At 33.0% G+C, this 21,364-nt stretch overlaps 1 long non-coding RNA gene across 1 annotated transcript in view; it reads right to left on the reverse strand.

Moving 5' to 3' along the window:
• The window catches only part of LOC127554306 (uncharacterized), a 38,878-nt gene extending 28,962 nt beyond the window's left edge, over positions 1-9,916 (reverse strand). The window contains exon 1 of the long non-coding RNA XR_007951945.1: positions 9,776-9,916. This is a non-coding gene — a long non-coding RNA (uncharacterized LOC127554306). The remainder of the gene's footprint in view (positions 1-9,775) is intronic.
• Positions 9,917-21,364: the final 11,448 nt, after the last annotated feature.

A 21,364-nucleotide genomic window follows, 5' to 3' on the forward strand; every position in this document is an offset into this window, starting at 1 on the left:
AGGTATGTTGCCACCAGGTTGTGATACTTTTGAGCCTAGTTACATGAAAAATTGAAGGAGAAAAATTATAACCTCATCATGACAAGAGAAAATCTTATTGCAAGAAGTAGTTCTGAAGACACATGGGTTACTGGAAAGAATCAAGAAGAACATTACACACACATGCATATATGAGAGAGAAAGAAATAATGTACATATAAAATGAAACAGCAATTTGTTAGAGATTCAAGAACACATGTTAAAAATATGGAATTTGCGTAAAATGTTTTGAGATTTAGTACTTGACTGTGTTTCTGTAATATTCTTTCTAAACTGTATGCTGCACAAGATAGGAAATGTGTCTAATCAAATGGTATCTCCCATCAGTGAGCAGAGTACTCCTCATATAGTCAATGTTGTATATCCATTTGTTTAAAAACATGGAATGGTTAGTGATTGTAGCAAATAAGAGACAAGTCAAAGGGAAGATATGGAGAGAGAATTGGCAGAATTATATCATTCTACCCAACCCTGACCATTTCTTTCATCCCTTTAACACATTACGTAAATATGCTTTCTCTGAGTGACACTAGAATTTTTTTTTAAGGGGATTGGTTATTGTCTTTTATTTTGTGCCAAGATAATTTTCTCTCTATTAAAAACATTAAAGAAATGCCATCAACTAACAGACTATATACTTAACATAAGTGTGTGTGCATGTGTGTGTGTGTGTGTGTGTGTGTGTGTGTGTGTGTTTTTCTGAATTGGTTCAGATTATCTGTTACAAAATGACTTTTGAGAACATAATGATTTAGGCAATAATATCCTAGTGAAACTAAAATCAATGTTGTAAGATTTGGGGACTTGATCATGACATTGAGTGTATCATTTGGATTAGGTCAATTTCATTGATGCATTATGTTATTGTTATTGAAAGCTATATAATGTAAAGGTTACAGAGTGCTTCAAATAGAAATTCCCAGAAATGTTTCAATAACATTTCTGATAACATGGTTAATAATACAGTACATTTTTGAGAGTGAGAGAACAAGAAATCAAAAAATGAGAGAGAGAAAGAAAGGAGAAAGAAAAGGAGGAGGAGGAGGAGGAAGAAGAGGAAGAGGAGAAAGAAGAGGGAAAGAGAAAGGGAGGAAGAGAGGGAAAAGGAAAGGGGGAGAGAGATAGAATCTTTTAGGTATTATTTTTCTAATTTCAGTGTTGACTTTAAATTTCCTTCTCTCCAGAAAAAAGATTATCACTGATTTTTTTTTTTTTAATCCAAAGGACAACATAAGTGCTTGTAGTTGTATTTTGCTTGTTTGTTTTTTAAGGAAGTTTGGTTTTTAGCATTTACCTAAAGCCAAATTCATTCTATTTGCATTTAGAATATCTTCCTTGTGCATACAGTTGTATTATGTCAGATATCAAATCTTGGCTCCTATCTTTTAAAGTGTCACAGCTCAGAAATCAGAGATTCATATATAAAAACCTTAGGAATTTATCACTCGAGGGGAAGAGTGAGGGGATCTTAATGGAAAGGGAACTTAAAAACTTTTAACATAAACTACTAATTTGGAATTAGAGGACATGGAATGGTGCCTAGTATGATGGACTTGGATTTGGAAAATCTTGGGATTTGATCCCTCTGGTGTGTGTAAGTGAGTAAGCACAAACAAGTCACAATATCTATGAACCTCTGTTTCCTCATTTGTAAAATACCAAAAAATTCTTGTGACACTGACCTCACAAGGGTGTGGGAGGGAGGGGGAATGAGACAATCTATGTAAAGTATTTTGCAAAATTTTTTAAAATGGGTTATAAATGAAATTTAGGAATTAATGGACGAATAATATGATTAAAAAACACTTATTAAACTCTTGCTGTATGCCAGATACTATGAGACAGCTTCTTGGGACAGTCTCTTTCCCTACCCCTAATAGGAGGAATATGCAAATAGAGACATTTAGAGTAAATGGTAATTGACACAAGAAAAAATGTATTAATTTTATATTTAGTCTTATTTACACTAATACTGTAGTTCTCAATGGCTTGCCCGTCATATATTGAAATATAGAATTGTATTTGCGTATTTTAGTATAAAATCTGTATGCTTGTAGAAATCCACACATGTACTATGAACTCTCTGAAAACAATTACACAGTTGCTTGTTTTCCATGACCCACACAGGAATTCAGCTATAAAAGCTAATAACCATGCATTTCTCTTAATATCATTACTGCAAGCATTAGTATGTCCATCTAGTTTATCCAATAAACCCCACAGCACAATTAAGTGATTTTTTTTCTCTGCTGCTTAGAATATTGACTCTACCAAAGAAATATAAGAAGGCCCTATTTGATGTACTTTTGATGTGTGCTTTATGATCATTAGAAAGGTGTTAATGTATTCTTACTTCATGGGCCTAATTCCAAAGTTTAGAAAGGTGAAGAAACTCATGTTCTCCTTCTTCATCATTTGGCAGTTAAAAGATATAAACATAACCTTTGAGCCATGATGTAGCGAACGGATTAAAGAAAAACTCACATTGCAGTGAGGTATATATGTTTTTGCAGAGGTGAATTATAGCCAGTTGGATTTTGGCTGCATAGCAAGTGTGAATATTATCCATAGTATCCTTGGGTACTTTCAGATGAAAGACCTACTCATTCAGACATATATAATATCTTCTGATTCCACATAAACACAAGTGTGAGGGATGTAGAAGACCCTTACCCAAAATGACTACTCAGAGATCACTCAGTAGAAGGCAGAAAAGTTGTTTATTGAAAACCTCCAGAGGATGAGCTGTTCCATAGCGAGATAAGAAAGAGAAAGCTTGCATTAGAAGGGTTAAAGAAGTAGTAAAGATACACAGCTTTTATACAAGAAATTACATCACAAGTAAGAGAGCACTGAGAAGGGGAGGGGAGGCATCTAATTGGTTGTTGCTATTTGGGGAGATAGGAATGGAAATTTTCTGTTTCCCTGAAATCTCCTGATTTATAGGAAACAGAAAATCAGGTCTTCAGGCTTAATCAAGCAGATAGTAGTCCAGCTAATAGACTAAATATCGATAAATATCAAATACTGATAAATGTCATCACCTCAGGTAAGAAAATATGTTTATATTTAAGCTAAGGTTCAAGTAAATATGAGCCTGCACATATTATACAGGTCATAGGGGAAACACAGAAATAATGAAAATAAAATACAGAAAAAGAATGCATACATTCCTGTAAGTTCTTCACCTTATCTCTCTATTTCCCCCACAAGTAATAGAGTCTGTAATCGTTGTAGGATTAGGTTTCATCAGCAATGCAATTTGAACCTGAATTTGTTCCATTTATATTGTGGGAAAAAATTAGCTTCTTTCATCGATCCTTATCCTTGAGGTCCCCAATTTTTCTATATTCTTAAAGATTTAAAAATATAGTCAGGTAACACATTCATGAGCTTTGAGGAGCTATTTTCTGAGTACTAATTTGCTAGAATATACAAGCCTAACTTATAGAAAGCCTTTATATACTTTTGATCAATCTTACACTTTGGCACATGTTCAAGACTTCCAATGACCTTACACTTAGTCTCCCATTATCTAGGGCAAAACCTTTGATGACTTGATTCTCATAATTAATCTAAAGATGATATATAGTTTCTTAGATTGGAAGATAGTGGTTATCTCATAATGAGCATTCTACCCAGCTTGGATACTAATAAATATTCTAAGAATGGCTTTGACAGAAACTATAGTGATGTCGTGGGGCTGGAATGAAAACTTTCGCAGAATTTAGAAGGAAAACAAAACAAAACAAAACAAACAAAAAAAAAAAACAAACAAAAAGCCTGTGGTACTATTAACAAATAAATGTATAGGGCTATAAGCTGCCATGCTTCTTCTTCTTTTTTCTTTTTTTACAGCTTTTTTATTTACAAATATATGCATAGGCAATTTTTTCAGCGTTGACAGTTGCAAATCCTTTTGTTCCAACTTTTTCCCTCCTTCTTCCCACCCCTTCCCCCAGATGGCAGGTTGACCGATACATGTTAAATATGTTAAAGTGTAAGTTAAATACAATATATGTATACATGTCCAAACAGTTATTTTGCTGTATAAAAAGAATTGGACTTTGAAGTAGTGTACAATTAGCTTGTGAAGGAAATCAAAAATGCAGGTGCACAAAAATAGAGGGATTGGGAATTCTATGTAGTGGTTCATAATCATCTCCCAGAGTTCTTTCCCTGGGTATAACTGGTTCAGTTCATTACTCCTCTGTTGGAACTGATTTGGTTCATCTCATTGTTGAAGAAGGCCATGTCCTTCAGGATTGATCATCATATAGTATTTGTTCTTGTTTACTTCAAGAACAATACTATATGATGATCAATTTTGCCTTCTTCAGCAATGAGATGGTCCTGCTCATTTCACTCAGCATAAGCTGCCATGTTTCAAAGAAAACTTTTAACTCTTAACATTTAAGTGAAAATCAGACTATCCTTAACACTTAAAAGACTTGAAAACTAGTCTGCACTTTAGAACTTTGAGAGCAGAAGTGGCAACAGAGCTCAGGAGACTCAGATTTCCATTTGGGATATGGATAAATGTGTGTGTGTGTGTATATATATATATATATATATATTTTTTTTTCCCTTCAACCTCAAAGAATTATAAAATCTTTGAAGACAAAGAACATACATTCTTCTACAAGTTCCTCATGTTGCCTACTTATTGTTGTTGTCCTTTGTTCTTGAAGAGAATTTATAGTGTGTTAGAGTCGACTTACAGTGTGTCCAACTGTGACTGATAAGACCAATACATGTTCAGAATGCTCTGCCATGGGCTAGACACAAATAGTTCTTATGAACATTTGGGGACTTCTTTAACTTTATGTGACTTGTGTTTCTTCTGAGCCAATTCAATTTGTTTTTGCTCATAGAGCACACCACCTTCTCTGATGAGGACACACCATTCTGGGTCCTGTGCCAAAGACTCCCATGTCATAAATCAATTCTAAAGTTCTTAAGAGAGACCTTGAGAGTGTCCTCGAATTGATTTTTTTCTGATCACTTTGTGAACATTTGTTTGGTGTGAGTTTTTCATAAAATAATCTTTTTGGCAAGTGTCCATCTGGCATTTGAGCACTGTGGCTGGCCCACTAGAGTTGTGCTCTCTTTTGGTAGAGTTGGAATGTTTGGCAGTTTAGTTGGAGAAAGCATTTTGGTGGCTGGTATGTCATCCTGCCACATGATCTTCAGAATCTTCCTAACACAATTTAAATAGAAGCAAATCGGTTTCTTGGCATGGTATGATATACTGTACAGGTTTCACAGGCATAAAACAATGAGATCAGCACAGTGGCTCTATAGGCTTTCAGTTTGCTAGTTAGTCTAACACCTCTCCTCTCCCACACTTTCCTTTGGAACTTCCTAAATACTGAGATTGTTCTGGCAATGGGTGTGTCAATCTCATTATCTATGTGGACATCCAGGAAAGTATACTGCCAAAATAAGAGAACTTATCCACAGCATTCAAAAGTTCACCATTTGCCGTAACTGATGCTTCCACATATGAGTGATTATTTTGATTCTCAAAGAAGAACTTTTGATGTCCAATGGGATGAGTGACCAATGAAAAACCCTTATCCTCAATGATTTTAAAATATATGTTTGAAAATACAAGAGAGAAGCTGTTATGTGTAAGGTAATGTTAGTGTTCTAATACTTCTCCCTTTCCTCTTTTACTGTTACTATGAAACTTATAGTTGTACTATTTCACAATGTTCAGAAAATAGTTGGGTTCAAAGTAAATGGTGTAGAATAGAGGAGAAATGTTAAGTGCTTCATTAGCAATCTCATAAACTATTTCATGTTTTGATGATATTTCAATATGATCCCTCTAGAAAAGTATGCTAGTAATTAAGTTATTGATTGTGCTTGTGAATTCTTTGTTTAGCTTTTCTTGAGTGTGTAGGAATTAGGAATAAATTACTTATCTCATCCCTGGTCCACACAATACTTTATTATTATTTTTTAAATTTTCTTTTGTAGATGCCCTAGATTTGACACATAAATAAAATGATTTTTCAAGGTGCCAGGATAGGGTGTTATGGGCCAGAATTTGAAACAAGGTATATATAAATCCATCAACATGAAAGGTATGACTTATAATTACATAAATTACATAAGCACATAGTAACACAGGCTAGTAGTGATGTGATAAATAATATGAGTCAACATGAGGATTTATACATGTCCATAAGTCCTAGAAATAGACCAAAATCAATCTATTGTCCATTATTTCATATGTGTAGAGAATCCAATGATTCTTGCAAGTTTTGAAATCCTGCAATAGTCCCATTAACAATTTTTCATCTCAGGGAATCCAATGATTCCTGCAGATTTTGAAGTCCCGTAATAGTCTCATCATGTCTCAGGGAATCTGATGATTCCTGCTGGTTTTAAAGATAAGGTACTGAAAGACATGAAGAGTGGGACAAAGGAGAGCTTAATGTCTCTAATTAGAAGTAAGATTACCCTGCCTAAATCTCATGTCTGGTCTCCAAAACAGCAATTGCTCAATGTCATATCCCTTCTAGTCCCAGCTCAGGTGCTTTAATATAAAACTGCACAAGTAAGGCGCTCATCATATAATAAATTTCCATATTATTATTTTTTTTGTTACCTAATATATTCTCTACTCCAGGAAGGGTGATTAAAAAAAATCAGGTATCCTATACAAACTATTCATCTTCCCTTTACTTGCTTATGTTGTTTTTTCTGCTTAAATTGTCCCCTTTTCTTCCTCTCTCCAGTTCAAACTTTATCCCTTCTTTAAGGCCCAAGTGAAACTGTATTTCATCCTACCCCTTCTTCCCCCCAATATATATATGTGTATGTGTGTGTGTGTGTGTGTGTGTGTGTGTGTACGTACATATATATAATATATATGTATGTATATGTATACATACACACACTCTGTTTGGCTTTGATTATAATCTATCTTTGTATTCTTTAGTAATTTCTTCTGTAGGGGTCCTATCATCTGTAAGAGAGGCCTGAATGAATTTTAATCCAAGATTTCTCTCGGCAGTATTTTCAAGATAATGATTATTAAGGGACTAGAATGGTTAACTAGGAGAAGGAGAGGGACAGGAAGAACATTGCAAGGAAGCAAAAAGAGATAGAGATTAATGTGACTGAGATAGGTCTAGTATATCTGAGCTATGGCTGGGCAGGCATGGAGAAGTAATCTTTTCCCTGTATATGACACAGCAACTTTGCTTCTGTTTTGCTGAGCCCCAGTGAAAGACGGTGCTCTAGAACAATTTTCTTCAATAGGTGCCACAGAAAACGAAGTCAGTAAACCCCAGGAACCGTTTTCTAGGCCCTAGAGACATTGCTGTGTATTATTGTGCCCTCTTCATAGTCAATGACTACCCAGTTTCTCCTTTCTAAAAAGTAGGCAGAGATCAGAATCCCAAACGTTTGCCTACTTAGTGTTTTTTCTCCCAGGCTTCAAATGCTGTATCTTCTCCCCTCTCTCTTTTTCTTCCCTAGCTTCCTTCAAGTATCAGCTGCAAAAGACATTTCCCAGTACCCTACATATTCTCCAATATTACTTTCTTTCCTCTGAAATTCTCTACCATTTACATTGTATATATAACTTGTTCCTAAACAGCTGTTTATATGTTCTCAATCCCAACAGAATGTGAGCTCCCTAAGGACAGGAACAGTGTCTTGCCATTCTTTGTACTCCCAAAACTTAGTACAATGCCTGGAGGTATTAAACACTTGATAAATGTTTATGACCAACTTCAGTCAGGAGGGAGCAGGTAAGAATAGTTATAGCTTTGGAGAAGAGATGAGGTAGTTTGCTGGGGTTATGGAAAGTGTAAGTGATCATGTATTTCTTGATGTTATTTTTTTTTAAAAGAACGTTGTTATTGTTCTTTAATATGAAAACAATTCTACATAATTTGTTAACATAAGAGAAGAAAGGTGAAACAAAATGCCCTATTTTGAATCCAGGTATAACAGTAAAAGGAAGCATGTTCCTAAACTCCAAGACATAATTACATACTTTATTAAAGATTGCTGCAGGATGGAAATATTACTTTCTCTTTCCCCTTGTAAGTATCTCACAATGCACTGAGTCCTAAGTGAATATTAGATAGATATTTAATGTTAGTGGCTATACTAGAGTGCTAGACTTAGTATGAGGAAGATTCAAATTTAAACCTGCCACCTTGACCCTGAACAAGTTATTGAATCAAAGTCTGTCTCAGTTTTCTGATCTGTATAAAGGATCACTTACCTTCCAGGTTTCTTGTGAAAATAAAATGAGATAATATTCATAATGCACTTCATAAACAAAATACTATATTAAATGTTAGCCATTATTACTTGATTTTAGTGATTAGAATAGATTAGAATTTGTTTTATTCTCAATTAAATTCAAATGCCATAGATCTGGAGTTGGGTTGAGTTTTGGTGTTTTGTTTTTGTGGAAGTTTTTTTTTTTTTCCTCCTACACTTTGTGTGCTTCACCTTATATAGAATTAAAAAATCCCACTATTTGCTTTGAAGTTCATAGGACCATAAATTTATAATTGCAGGGAACCTTAGAGTCTATTGAATTTAATACCCTCCATACCCTATTTTATGTGAAGAAATATTGAGACAAATTGAGGTTAAGTGCCTAAACTGGGTTACAGAGTTAGTGACAAGGTTAGTAAGTATATTTGGCAGTCTTCTGACTCCCAAGTCCAGTGTCCTATTGGTTACTGTGTTAAATCTTAGCTGTAGTCAACAGGTATTTTCCTCTATAGTATTACTTCCAAATCCTGTATGGAAAATACTACATTACTTTTAAACTTACAGTAGGGAAAGGAGCTCATTTTTATGGAAGCAACTGAGTCAAAAGAAATGCATGCTCTATATTTAGAGTTAAATATTTGTTTTTCCAATAAAAGTTTAATCCTTTAAAAATATGAAACTGAAGAGATAATTCCAGCTAGATTTATCTCATATAAGGGAATGGAGAAAAGTCCCTTTACTTGTTGTATTCCTGGTTTGGTCTAATGTCTAATTCAGAAGTCACTGATTTCTCTCCATTGACCTATTTCTTCTTCCTACTGTGGCTTTTTTTTTTTTTTTTCGAAAAGCCAACAGAGAAAAAGGAAAGTCATTATTAAGAATGCCATATTAACCTCTCTGAGGACAGTTACTTTCTTTTCTTCCTTTTAATGTCAAAAAAAAGTTAATTTTCAAAATCAGGGAGCTTTGTTCTGGGACTCCAGATTTTCATAAACTTTATTTATTTAGGGTGGTGTTTCTAATTCAGATGTATTTATTTTAACATTCATGTTTCTGAATTTCATAGACTAGATAATCCATTATAATACCTAGCAAGTCCTCTCCCAACAGAGAACCTGAAGAGAAAATGAGTTTTGATTGCCACAGAAGAGGGTTAGTTTCAGCAAAAGGAAAAACTAATAAGCTAGGAAGGTTGTGAGACAGTAAAATAGCTACCAAGGGAACTGATGGAGCCATCATCCCTGGAGAGCTTTCAGTAAAAGGATGCATGAGCATCAGCTGGGACTTTAAAAATCCTTTCCTGCCTGTCTGGAGGGGGTAGATGAAAGAATCTTTTAACTTTGCTCAACAAACAGCAATCACATGGTTCTATGCCTCTCAATGTTCCATAACAACATAGATCAAACTTAAGGATAGAAACTATTTATATAGAGCTTTAAGGTTTTCATATCCTTGCCATAACATCATCTCATTTAATCCTTACCATAATCTTGGGAGGGAGGTTTTATTTCCATTCCCATTTTGTAGATGAGGAAATAGTAGAGGAAAATAAACTTGGAAAGATGATTTGTACCAAATAGTAGAGGTTCTTGAGTGTTGGGTAAAGGACTTTGACCTTGTCATTGCCCTAATGTGAAACAAAGAATGACAAAATTATAAATTAGGAAGATTAATCTGGTGCCAATGTATATGATGCATAGATGGGATACAGTAAAAGACTTAAGTTTATGGTATAGTAAAAAAGAATGACGGTTTAAAGATTAGATGATCTAGGCTCAAACTCTGCCTTTTTCAATTATTTCTTATGTGACTTTGGAAAAAAAAAATTATCTTCTCTGGGCCTTAGTTTCTTTTGTAAAAACTGGGAAAGGGAAGGTGATAAACTAGATGACCTCTAAGGCTTTTTCCCAATCAAAATCTATAATTCTATAAGCCTATAAAAGTGACTTGTTTATGCACACACAACTAATTAAAGACTTTTAAAAAACATTTAGATCTTTTTCAATATAAATTTGTCATAATTTAGCAGATTATATACAATAAAATAGAATATAAATTCCTTGAGGGCAGGCTTTCAACTCCAAGTCTCTGTTTTTTCTACTATAACTTGGATGTGGCTAACTTGCATTAGTGGGACCCTTGACAAATTTAAATGAAATATGACCCCTTTCACTGTATATACATGATAGGGAAGACATTTTTTACGTACCATTATTTCCTCATAGGAACCACATTTCATTAAAAAACATGGGAAGAGAATGTGAACAAAAATGGTAGTTTGCCAATCTAACTTGATGGACAAGGGCTTAATAGACACATATTTTGTCAACTATTTACAAGCAATAAATATTTATGTCAATACATGGAAAATATTGTTTTCAGCATACATATTTATGACATCCTTCATTTTTCTAGCTTGTGTGTTCATTTTTGTTCTTTGAGATCAACTGAATAGCTATTTATTTAATACCTATTCTGTCTCCAACATTGGTCAGGATATCATGCAGAAATATAATCTGGAAACTGTGATTCCTGTCTTCAAGAAGTTTACAAATTAGCTGATGGGATGAGAATCACACAAGTAAAAAGGAAAATAATAGTTCATTTTTACATAGCACTATACATTTTACAGAAGATTTTTGATTACAACTTGTTAGTTAACTGCATAAGAATGAATATTCCCATTTTGCATATTGTTCAACTGTTATTCAGAAGGGCAAAATTATTTGTCCATGGCTATAAAGCTAGTAATTGGTTAAATTTGAACCGAAGTTCACATCTCTTTGATGTCTGCATCTGGTGTTCCATGCCCTCTAATTTATAATTATAACTAATGTAAGTTTTATTATTTTATTCCCCTCCTTAATCTTTTTCTGATTAGACACAGATTCTTGACTTAGCTGCCTTCTGGAATATCCTTCCATCTTGTTGGCCCCCTTTTCATTGGTAAATTCCTTTTAACATCTCTATTTTGGAGATTCAAGTTGATTTTGCTTGCTTTCATTTCCAGATATTTGTAGTCTCCAGCTCCCTAGCTTGACTTAGAAACTATTCCCTCTTCCTGTTCCATAATATTTCCAAACTGTCTTTTATATGTTGTCCTCCCATCATTAAAGTATATACTCTTTGAGAGTAAAGATTTTATTTCTTTTTGCTTATCTTTGTAACTCTTATCTTTTAGCTCAGTTCCTGGCACATAATAAGTACTTAACATTACTTGTTGTTTTCTTGCCAAATAAATCCAAATAAATGGCAATGGGAGCTCAGTGTGTATATAAAGATCAATTTGATTAGGATATTCAGTTGAATTAAGGACACATAGAGCTAGATTTCAGTGGTATTCAAAGTATGGTCTAGAGAATCCTGGGGATCTCTGAAATCCTTTTAGAGGGCCTACAAATTCAAAATAGTTTTTATTTCCAATATGGTAAATGGCCATAAATATACTCCAGATAAACAAAAACACTTTGGAGAGATCCTCAATAATTTTTAATAAGATAAAGATACTGAAAACAAAAGTTTGAGAACCACTGAGCTAGATGAAAGATTAGGCTTCAAAACAGGTCAAGTATAGGTTTCAAATAAGAAGAAGGGAGAAAACATTTTAGGCTCAGGGAATAGCTTGATTAAAAAAAAAAAAAAAAAAAAAAAAAAAAAAAAAAAGGAAATCACAAGGTATATTCAGGGCCAGTATGAATAAGTTTGAAAAAGAAGGGATTTTATTAAGGTAGTAGAAGGAAAGGCAAGCAAGCAAACTTGGAAAGGAAACTTAGGTTAAGTAGTGGAGGGTCTTGAGTGCCATTGAAATTATCACTCTTTTTTCAATGATTCCTTAATGAAAAGATAATGAAGACCAAAATTCCATATATTAGACATATTAATCTGCTGCCAGTGTTCAAATGGAGAGATGGTACTATAATACAAGATATTAGCCAGGGAGAATAGTTAGGGAAAAATCAGCTAGAGAAATAAAATTCATCAGTCCTTAAGCTTTTCTCTTCTAGTGCCTTCCTTTCATTCTATACATTTGCTTTTGTTTTTTCCTCAATAGTACCAAAGTACACAAAGTACTTTGTGACCAACTTTGGGTGTCTTTAATGAATCTTATTTCTGCTTATTATTAGATAGGTAGAAAATGAAAAGGTAGATATAGATTAAAAAGCATTTAATAAATTTTTATTAAATATTAATATTAAATAAACAAGGTAGCGTTCAACTTAAGCAATAAGGCTCATGTAGTCAAGGTCAGAGATGTAGTTGAAGCTCAGTTTGCCAAGCTCCTCACAGCTCTCCCTATGTTTCTCCATCTGTTTGCTTTTCATCCATTGAAAAGTCCATTCATTATCCATATCATATAGTTTGGTTATTACTAAAAATTAAGTTGAATTTTGTGGTTAGTGATTTTTGAAAATTTTAATAATAAATATCTCATTTACATTGTTTATAAGATTGAATAATTATGAATGTTGAACTAGAAGGGATTATAGCAATAGCGAACCCTCTAATTTTACTAATGTGGATACTGTGACAGAAACAGTATTTGAATCCAGTTCCTCTGATTCCTAATTTGCCTTTTTTTCCCTGAATTATATTGTAGAACATTTACAAAATAGTATTTAACCATTTTGACATTCACAAACTGATAGATAATTCATTATAATTTCACATTATTTTCACATATGTATATACATACAAATATAGGCTTAATCTGATATATATTGACATACAAATGTATATATGTGTACACATACACACATTCACATACACACACACTCCTACACAAAGGTATTTAATAAACATTTCTCTAGGAACACAGTCCCTATCCTTATGGGTCTTAAAGAATAGTTTGGGCAGATAAGATTTGAATAAAATAAATAACAAAAATAATAAATTTAATAATATATATTTAATATAAATTAATAATTATGTTAATTATATTTTTATTATTTTTAATTAATTATTATAATTTCTTATGTGACTTTAGGAAAAAAATTATCTTCTCTGGGCCTTAGTTTCTTTTGTAAAAACTGGGAAACTCAATAATTATAATAATATATAATAATAATAATAATAAATAAGTAAAACAAATAAATAATAAAGTATATATATATTATAAAATAGAATATATAATTCTATGCTAAATTATGTAGTACATAAAACAATAGTGCTAGAATGTCAAAAAAGGTGAGGATCATTGATGCCTGGCACAGTCAAAATAGACATTTTGAAGGAGGCAGAATTTTATTTAGGTTTATGACATATCACCAAATGATGTACTTTCTAAAATATCCTACAAATTGTAGAATCAAGATTTTTTAATTATGTCTACATTTATCTCAACTGCCAAAGGAAACACAATAAGAATGGTTAAATATACAAGGATACTTGTCAAACATCTGGATTAAACATCTGGACAGTTGATAAATAGCTTATTTTTTCTATCATTTTTTTTTTTCATGAAGAAGCAATTTATCTAAATGTAGAAACAAAATAAGTCTTAAGCTTTGGTTACTGGGTATCACATACCTTATTGAATCACAGATCATAGTCAATTTAATTTACTTCTTCAGAGATTATATATTTATTTAATCAAGACAGAGGTCTAAGTGTGCCATCTACTGACTTATAATGGCCCAAGTCTCAATTTGGCAATATTCCATCTAAGTCTCAGCTAGGCCTGACCCTGCTAAGCATTGGCCATAAGGGATTCCAGGTACGCACGATAATTCTCAAAAGAATATCTTCTCTGTTATCTTCTAATTTCCATTAAATAATCAACCACTCAGGTCACTATGGATGCTTACCTGGTTGCCAGAAAATGAGTGGTTCCCTCAGGACAAACTACAACCTGACAAAGGTTGTTGTCATGGTGAAACAGAACTCTATCTGCCCATGGCCACTCCCATTGGGATGCCAACTTTTTCTTGGGGGTAAGTTTTTAATATTGTGTAACTTATTTGGAGATATATATATTTACATTTCAATATCTCATCTCAAGTTTATTCAGAATAGATTCTGAAATGGCAAAGTGTTGATAACCATAATATGTTCTTGATCAAAGAGAAATTAGTATAAGTGTGATTGCCTTTCTATTTATTCTTTCAGAAAAAAAAAAAACTCATATTTGAGTTTTCCTTGATACTCTTGAAAAAATGTGAAATACCTGTTAGATGAAATGACATTTTCCTACTCTGAAATTTCAGTTTCTCTCTTTGCCTTATCTTTTCTTGGATAAGTATTTCATTATAAATGGTAGAGTATTTAAAATTTTATGCACCCTTCATTTATAGTACTAATTATTTATCTGCTAAAACTGTTTCTACATAATAACAGAAATCAAGACAAAGATAAAATTTTTAAATATGTAATGGAAAGAATAGTTGATGAAAAGTCTAAAGACTTGAGGTCCAGCTCTGAAAATATTACTGATTTGCCAACAAGTCTCAGTTTCCCCATGTGATTGGAAGATTTATAACAGTTATCTAATTCATTGAATGGAGATCACGAAAAAAAAATTGTAATAGAAGACAAGAACTTTAAAACTATCAAGTATTATTTAATTTTTTGAAATTGAGTCTATAGTTTCACTGATATAAGGAACTCCCAAGAGGAGACTAGCTTTAACAATGCACATTAATACCTATTCTACTACTTCTATTGTCAGCAAGACTGGGGGCATTAAAAGGTTAAATACCTTGTCTAGAGTCTTGGTTCAATTGTATATCAAAGACAAAATTTGAACTCAAGCCTTTCTTACTTCAGGGCCAGCCTTCTATCCACTATGTCTTACTGCCTTTCATCTAAGTTCTAGTCAACATGACATTCTGTTATACAAATACTGGTATAATTGTTCTAATCTTATTCCATTTCTATGAGATCCAATAATAGAGTCCTTGAAGCCATGTAATGGATGGGGTTTCTAATTATGGCATAATAATAGGGAGGAAAACTTTTCATTCTTCTTTAAACAGGTTGATACATGCAATTTCTATACTGATTTGAAGGTCATAGAATGGTTCTTATTAATTATCAGAATGAAATACTAAATTATAATTTATAATAAACTAAAAATAATGGTAGATTGTGAATTTTGAAAAAAAAAAGCCTCTATATTTGAAAAATTTAATGAAAAGTATTAGAACAAAATGTGATAATTCCTTATTTGTAAATATTCTTCATAGCATATTTACTGATCTTTTTAAGTTTCCTTAGTAGCAATTCCCTCATAATATTAACTTTTTCAAATACAATTTCTATTACCTTCATTTTATCTTGCTAAATATTTCTTAATATTAATATTTCTTAATAATAACTTACCTCTAAAAACTGATCATATGAGAAATATTTCCTTAAAATGTATAGTGATGACTAGTGATGAATCTCTGACACTGATCAGCTATGTGACATTGTACAGATTACTTAATCTCTGTGAACTTCAGTTTCCTCATCTGTAAAATGAGGAATTTGGACTAAGTGACTCTTCTGGTATCATCCAATTCTGAAATTAAATGAAATTGATTTAATACAAGAATCTTTTCACTGGTTGCCATCATCTATCTAGGATTCATTTCCTCTCCACTTCTGCCAAATAGAATTAGAATTTCAGTAAAAGTTTAACTCAAGTATCACTTCCTATAGAAAGTCTATCCCAATTATTCAATTGCTAGTATCTGCTCTTCAGAAAATACTCTGTGTATATTTTGTCTTTACATTTTTGTTAATGTAGATTTTTTCTAAAAGAATATGAATTTTTAAGGACAAGAATTGTTGCCTTTTTAAAAATTCCTTAAGGCCTAGGTATATCACAAGGATGCACACATGCCTGCTAAATTTAATTGAATTGAAATTTTTTAATGTATGCTTATGTTTTTCTATACTATGAGCATTTGCTTCTCTTCTCGCAATATGTTATCACTAGACATGCAAGACTGACTCAGAATAGGAAGACAGAGAGAGATATTCATAAAACTGGAGGAAGTTTCTAAATACACATGCTCATTCCACTAATATTTAATGGGAGTCTACTATAAATAAGACACTATTCTTGGCACTATGAGAGATAACGAGATTTATGATTAAATCTCTTATTATCTAGAAGAGGAATAAAACACGAATATAAATAAATAACAAAGCTATGCACATGTCACAAAGAAAGTAAACCGTCAAGGCAAGTTAGAGTAGAATAGAAACTTTTCTGGAGGAAGAAATAAGAGAGGCTTTTATGAAAGACACTGTATATAATGGACCTGGATAGGTAGGAAGAATTTTAGTATGCAAGAGAAACAACATGAGCAAAGGTTTGGGGATAGAAAAGTGCAAAGTGTTTTAGGTAAATACTACTTCAGTTTAGAAAACTGAAGCTAGACTTTTTGACCCAGCAGTGCCACTACTGGGTCTGTATCCCAAGGAAATCATAAAGAAGGGAAAAGTATCCACATATGTAAAAATGTTTATAGCAGCCCTTTTTGTGGTAGCAAAAAAAAAAAAAATGAGTAGATGGCTGAATAAGTTGTAGTATATGAAAGTAATAGATTATTATTGTTCTATAAAAAATGATGAACAAGCTGATTTTAGAAGGATCTGGAAAGTTTTACATGAATTGATTCTAAGTGAAACAAGTATAATCTTATACATTGTACACAGTGACAGCAAGAGTGTGTGATGATCAACTATGAAAGACTTGATTCTTCTAAGTGGTTCAGTAATCCAAGGCAATCTTAATAGGCTTTGGATAGAAAATGCCATTTGCATCCAGAAAGGGAACTGTGAAGATTGGAAGAAAATCAACACATGTCATGTTCAGTTTTTTTCCTTTTTTTTTCCCTCTGTCATGGTTTTCCCCTTTTGCTCTAATTTTTCTCTCTTAACATGATTCATAAAGCAAGTCTATTAAAAATAAATAAATTTCAAAAAAAAAAAACAAAAAAGGGAAATAAAACTAGAAAAGTGTTAAGATAAGGCTAGAAAAGTTGGTTGGAATGCATAAAATGAAAAAGATAAGTTTTCCTTAAAAAATTTAGTAGGGTCTCATAAGCGGTCAATATTTCTGTATGACAGATCAGTCTCCAAAAAACTGGGGAAAAAAAAGACCACAAGAAAGCTCATGATGAAAGGGAGGAGATTGCAACATATAACTGATGAAGTTATATGGAAAGAAAAGAGAATTAAATGATATCATTTCAGAAGTATGTGAAAGGAAGAGAAGATATATTCATCTCAAAGTAATAAATGACAGGTGGACAGCCTGGAAAAGCTAGGGGCAATAAAGAAAGGTCTCTAGGATTTTTAATGGAACTCCTCTGGTCAATTAATGGGAGGACATAAGCAAGAGTTGCACATATAGACAGAAATAGATGGATTGTCATCTGCATCCCTGGAGTGAATACACAAGCCAGTTAGATCATAAATTATTTTGGATATAGAAAGTAGCTACTGATGTGACATAATTGAAGGATTTTGTAATAATTAACTTCGTTGCCTTCATATGAAAACCTTCAGTCCCTAATAATAGAATCTTTTAACTACTGTTAGCAGATAGTTCACTTCAGACCCCAAAGATTCCAATCACCTGGACAAAGTCTTATATTTAAGGTTCTCAAAACAACCTTAAAACTCTTAGGGTTATGGAAAAGAGCCATGCAAATTTTTTTTTAATATATATTAGAAATATATCTGAACTACAGAATGTTGTGGTGGAACCAGCTTAAACCAAAATTGAGCCAAATGGAAATTTTCAAAAGGCTTGATTTATTGTTTTGTACATTTGATCAAATGATATATAAAATATTAATAAAGTAGAATGAACTTGATTGTGCCATATATACTTTTTTTTGAGAGTTAGTTGCTAAATATTTACCACCATAAACTGGGCTATATATGAATGACATTTTTCTAATGACCATTCAGAAAGGTAATCTATGTATGTACATAGTCTGAGGATTTCCTTTCCATCAGAAAAGTAAGGGAAAAATACTCTTGTAAGGGACATTTTTAGGAAAATTCAGACAATTTACCTCTATCAAACAAGGAATTCACCTAGATCTGACCATCCCCATACTTTTATACCAGACCATTAGATAGTTGCTATTGTTTAAAATATGTTTCATTTAGTTCCTGTTCTGAATTATTTCTCTAGAAAATAGTGCTAACAGAGAACTATAGGGATTCATGAATCCATTTATAATTTAGGAAGTTCAGTTTTTCACGGTATTTTAAATGCTAGCTACTAATTTACATGATTGGGGATATGCTGGTGCTGAGAATGGGGGAGGATCAGCAGACTAGGTTAGAAGCCAGCAGAAAATTTTTATTGAATCTCAAAATACAAAACACCTTGAAGGGATTCATTTCATGTGCACCACTATATTTGTGTCTCTCGGATTTCCTTTCTCTCTGCTTCTCCATACTTATCTAAAGTCTAGCCATCCTTCAAAATGCAGGCCCCAAACTCTTTCTTTGATAAAGTTACAGGTGGGGGGTGGGAAGAGAGGAGAGAGAGGAGAAAAAGAGAGAGAGAAAGAGAGAGACAGAGAGAGAGAGAGAGAGACAGAGACAGAGACAGAGAGACAGAGACAGAGAGAGAGAATACTGAACCTGGAGTCAGGTTAGGCGTCACACTGATTGGAATCTTGGCTCCAAAAAACTGTTATTCACTGGATGTATGTGGAAAAGACCCCCTACCCTCTCTGAAGCTCAGGTTCCCAATCTGTAATATATAGATAGCAACAACATTTTCCTTGCTTACTCTAAGGGTCGTTGGCAGTATCAAATTAGATGTTTTTTTTTTTTTTTAATTTTGAAGTATTTTATTTTAGAGTCTTCTATAAATGTTATTCTTGTGATAAAGGGTGTAAATACAATTATAGTTGTTCAGTTGCATCTGACTTTTTGTGTCTCCCTTTAGATACTGTCTCAGATTTGGCATTTCCTTCTCTAGCTCATTTCACTGATGAAAAAATTGAGGCAAAGAGGGTTAAGTGACTTGCCCAAGTTCACACGGCTAGAATGCCAAATTTCCTGGCCCCAGATTTGGCACTTTTATCTACTGTGCTATCTAGTTTATCCCAAACATAGATCAGTGATTATTTAAAACAGGATTATAAATATAAAGTGGGAAGGAATAAGTATACACATATCTTTTTTAAAGTATTGTTATGGTCTCTATATCCCTCTGGAATAAAGAAAGAGATCATTACTAGATTTTTCTTGTTGCCTGTGTATTGAGTACTTAATTGAGCATCCTCAAATAATTTTGGATTTCATTGAAAGACATAGGATTTAAGATTATAGATTATGTAGTTTTACTATTCTGTCCTGGTGGAATACTTCTGAAGTATTTTGTTAAATTCTGTGAACTGCATTTGACAAAGGACATTGATAAGATGGAGAGCAACAGTCCTTATATTTCAATATGACCATATTCTTCCTCTGTTCAAGAAATGTCATTGACTATCATCTTTAGGTAGGAATAAGGCTGTTTTACTTGGCATTTAAAGCCTTTCAGAACTTGGCTCTAGTCTCTATATTCAGAGTGACTACATATTACTGACTATCACATTCTAAGTGCCAGTCAAATTGGGTTTTTTATTGTTCTTAATATGTACAGATATTTGCATCCCTTGCCTTTGCTTACACAGGTTATTTCCCATACCTAGAACACTAGAACTCCTCTCATGTCTGCCTTTTGGAATCTCCAGCTTTCCTCAAGACTGAATTAAAATGACTGTCAACTTCTTTCATTGACTTTAACTGATTCTTCCATTTGTTAGTGTCCTCCCTCATTACATGCATGCATGCACACATATTCTATTTATTTGTGAAAATATCATATTATTGACTAATACATGCATGCATGTGTACACACACTCACACACACATACACACACATAGAGTTCCAGGAGAATATAACTTCTTGAAGGCATGACTGTCTCATCTAAATATTTGCATCATCATCATCACATGTATCACTTAGCTTAATTAAAGGACTGTTGATGAATAGAGAATCAAGAGAAGGATAGCACTAGTACTCATTCATATGTTATGAGTCTCAATTAAAAGAAATGGGAATATATAACCTTCAGAAAACAAGTTTGTTGAGATCATGATGTCTTCATCATGAGGTCTTCAAGTACTTGATAGGCTATCACCTGGGAGAGGGATTATATTAGTTTATACTTAGATACAGAAAACAGAAGTAAAATCAATGGACTGAAGGTGAAAAAGAGGCAAACTTAAGTTTGAGATAAAAACAAACTTCCCAGTAATCAGAAATAAACAATAGTAAGAATGGACTGCCTTGTTCAGGTGTAGGTATCTTCTCCTTGAAGGTCTTCAAGTATAGACAGGATATCTTTGTCAAGTACATTGTCCAAGGGATTCTTTTTAAAATATTCTTCAACTTGGAGTTCTCTTGCAGGAATTACTTATCTAAACAGGACTTAATTGCAAAAATATAATTAACTTCTGACTTTTAAACCACTATCTTACTCCACTGACTGAGTCATGCTCCACTTTTTATTTAAAGAAGGCAATAGAGGTAGCAGAGCTTTTGATATTCTATGTCTAAACCAGTTAGATATCTACTTATTTTAGTTCTTTTCTTCCATCCTGACAGCAATTAAATCTCTACCAACTAGTTTTCTTTCTTGGCAGGTCTGTCTATTTAAATCACACATGTTTTATTTGACTCCATCACAACACACCAACTTACTTCCTCTAACATCAATTTCTTGTATGTCAGTCAGTCATTTAATTTCAAGAGAAAGGAAAGGAAAAGAAAGGAGAGAAACATATAGATGGAGACAGAGATGCACAGGCAGACAGAAAGAGAAACACATATCCCAACTCAAATTACACAGCCTCACAGTCAAAAATAGTAACAAGATCAAGGTTAAGACACTGAACAATAAAATTACATTTCAAATGAGAAATTTGGCCTCAAAATTGCTTGTACCTGATCTTCCAAGCTTAGACAAAACAAAACAGAATGAGAGAAGAATACATTGCCAGTGGAACCACCAGCCCATCTGTTCTTAGTGCTTTTCTGGTGAAAAAAAAAAGACTGGAGAGGAGA

The sequence above is a fragment of the Antechinus flavipes genome, chromosome 3 (genome assembly GCF_016432865.1).
Source record: "Antechinus flavipes isolate AdamAnt ecotype Samford, QLD, Australia chromosome 3, AdamAnt_v2, whole genome shotgun sequence".
NCBI lineage: Eukaryota > Metazoa > Chordata > Mammalia > Dasyuromorphia > Dasyuridae > Antechinus > Antechinus flavipes.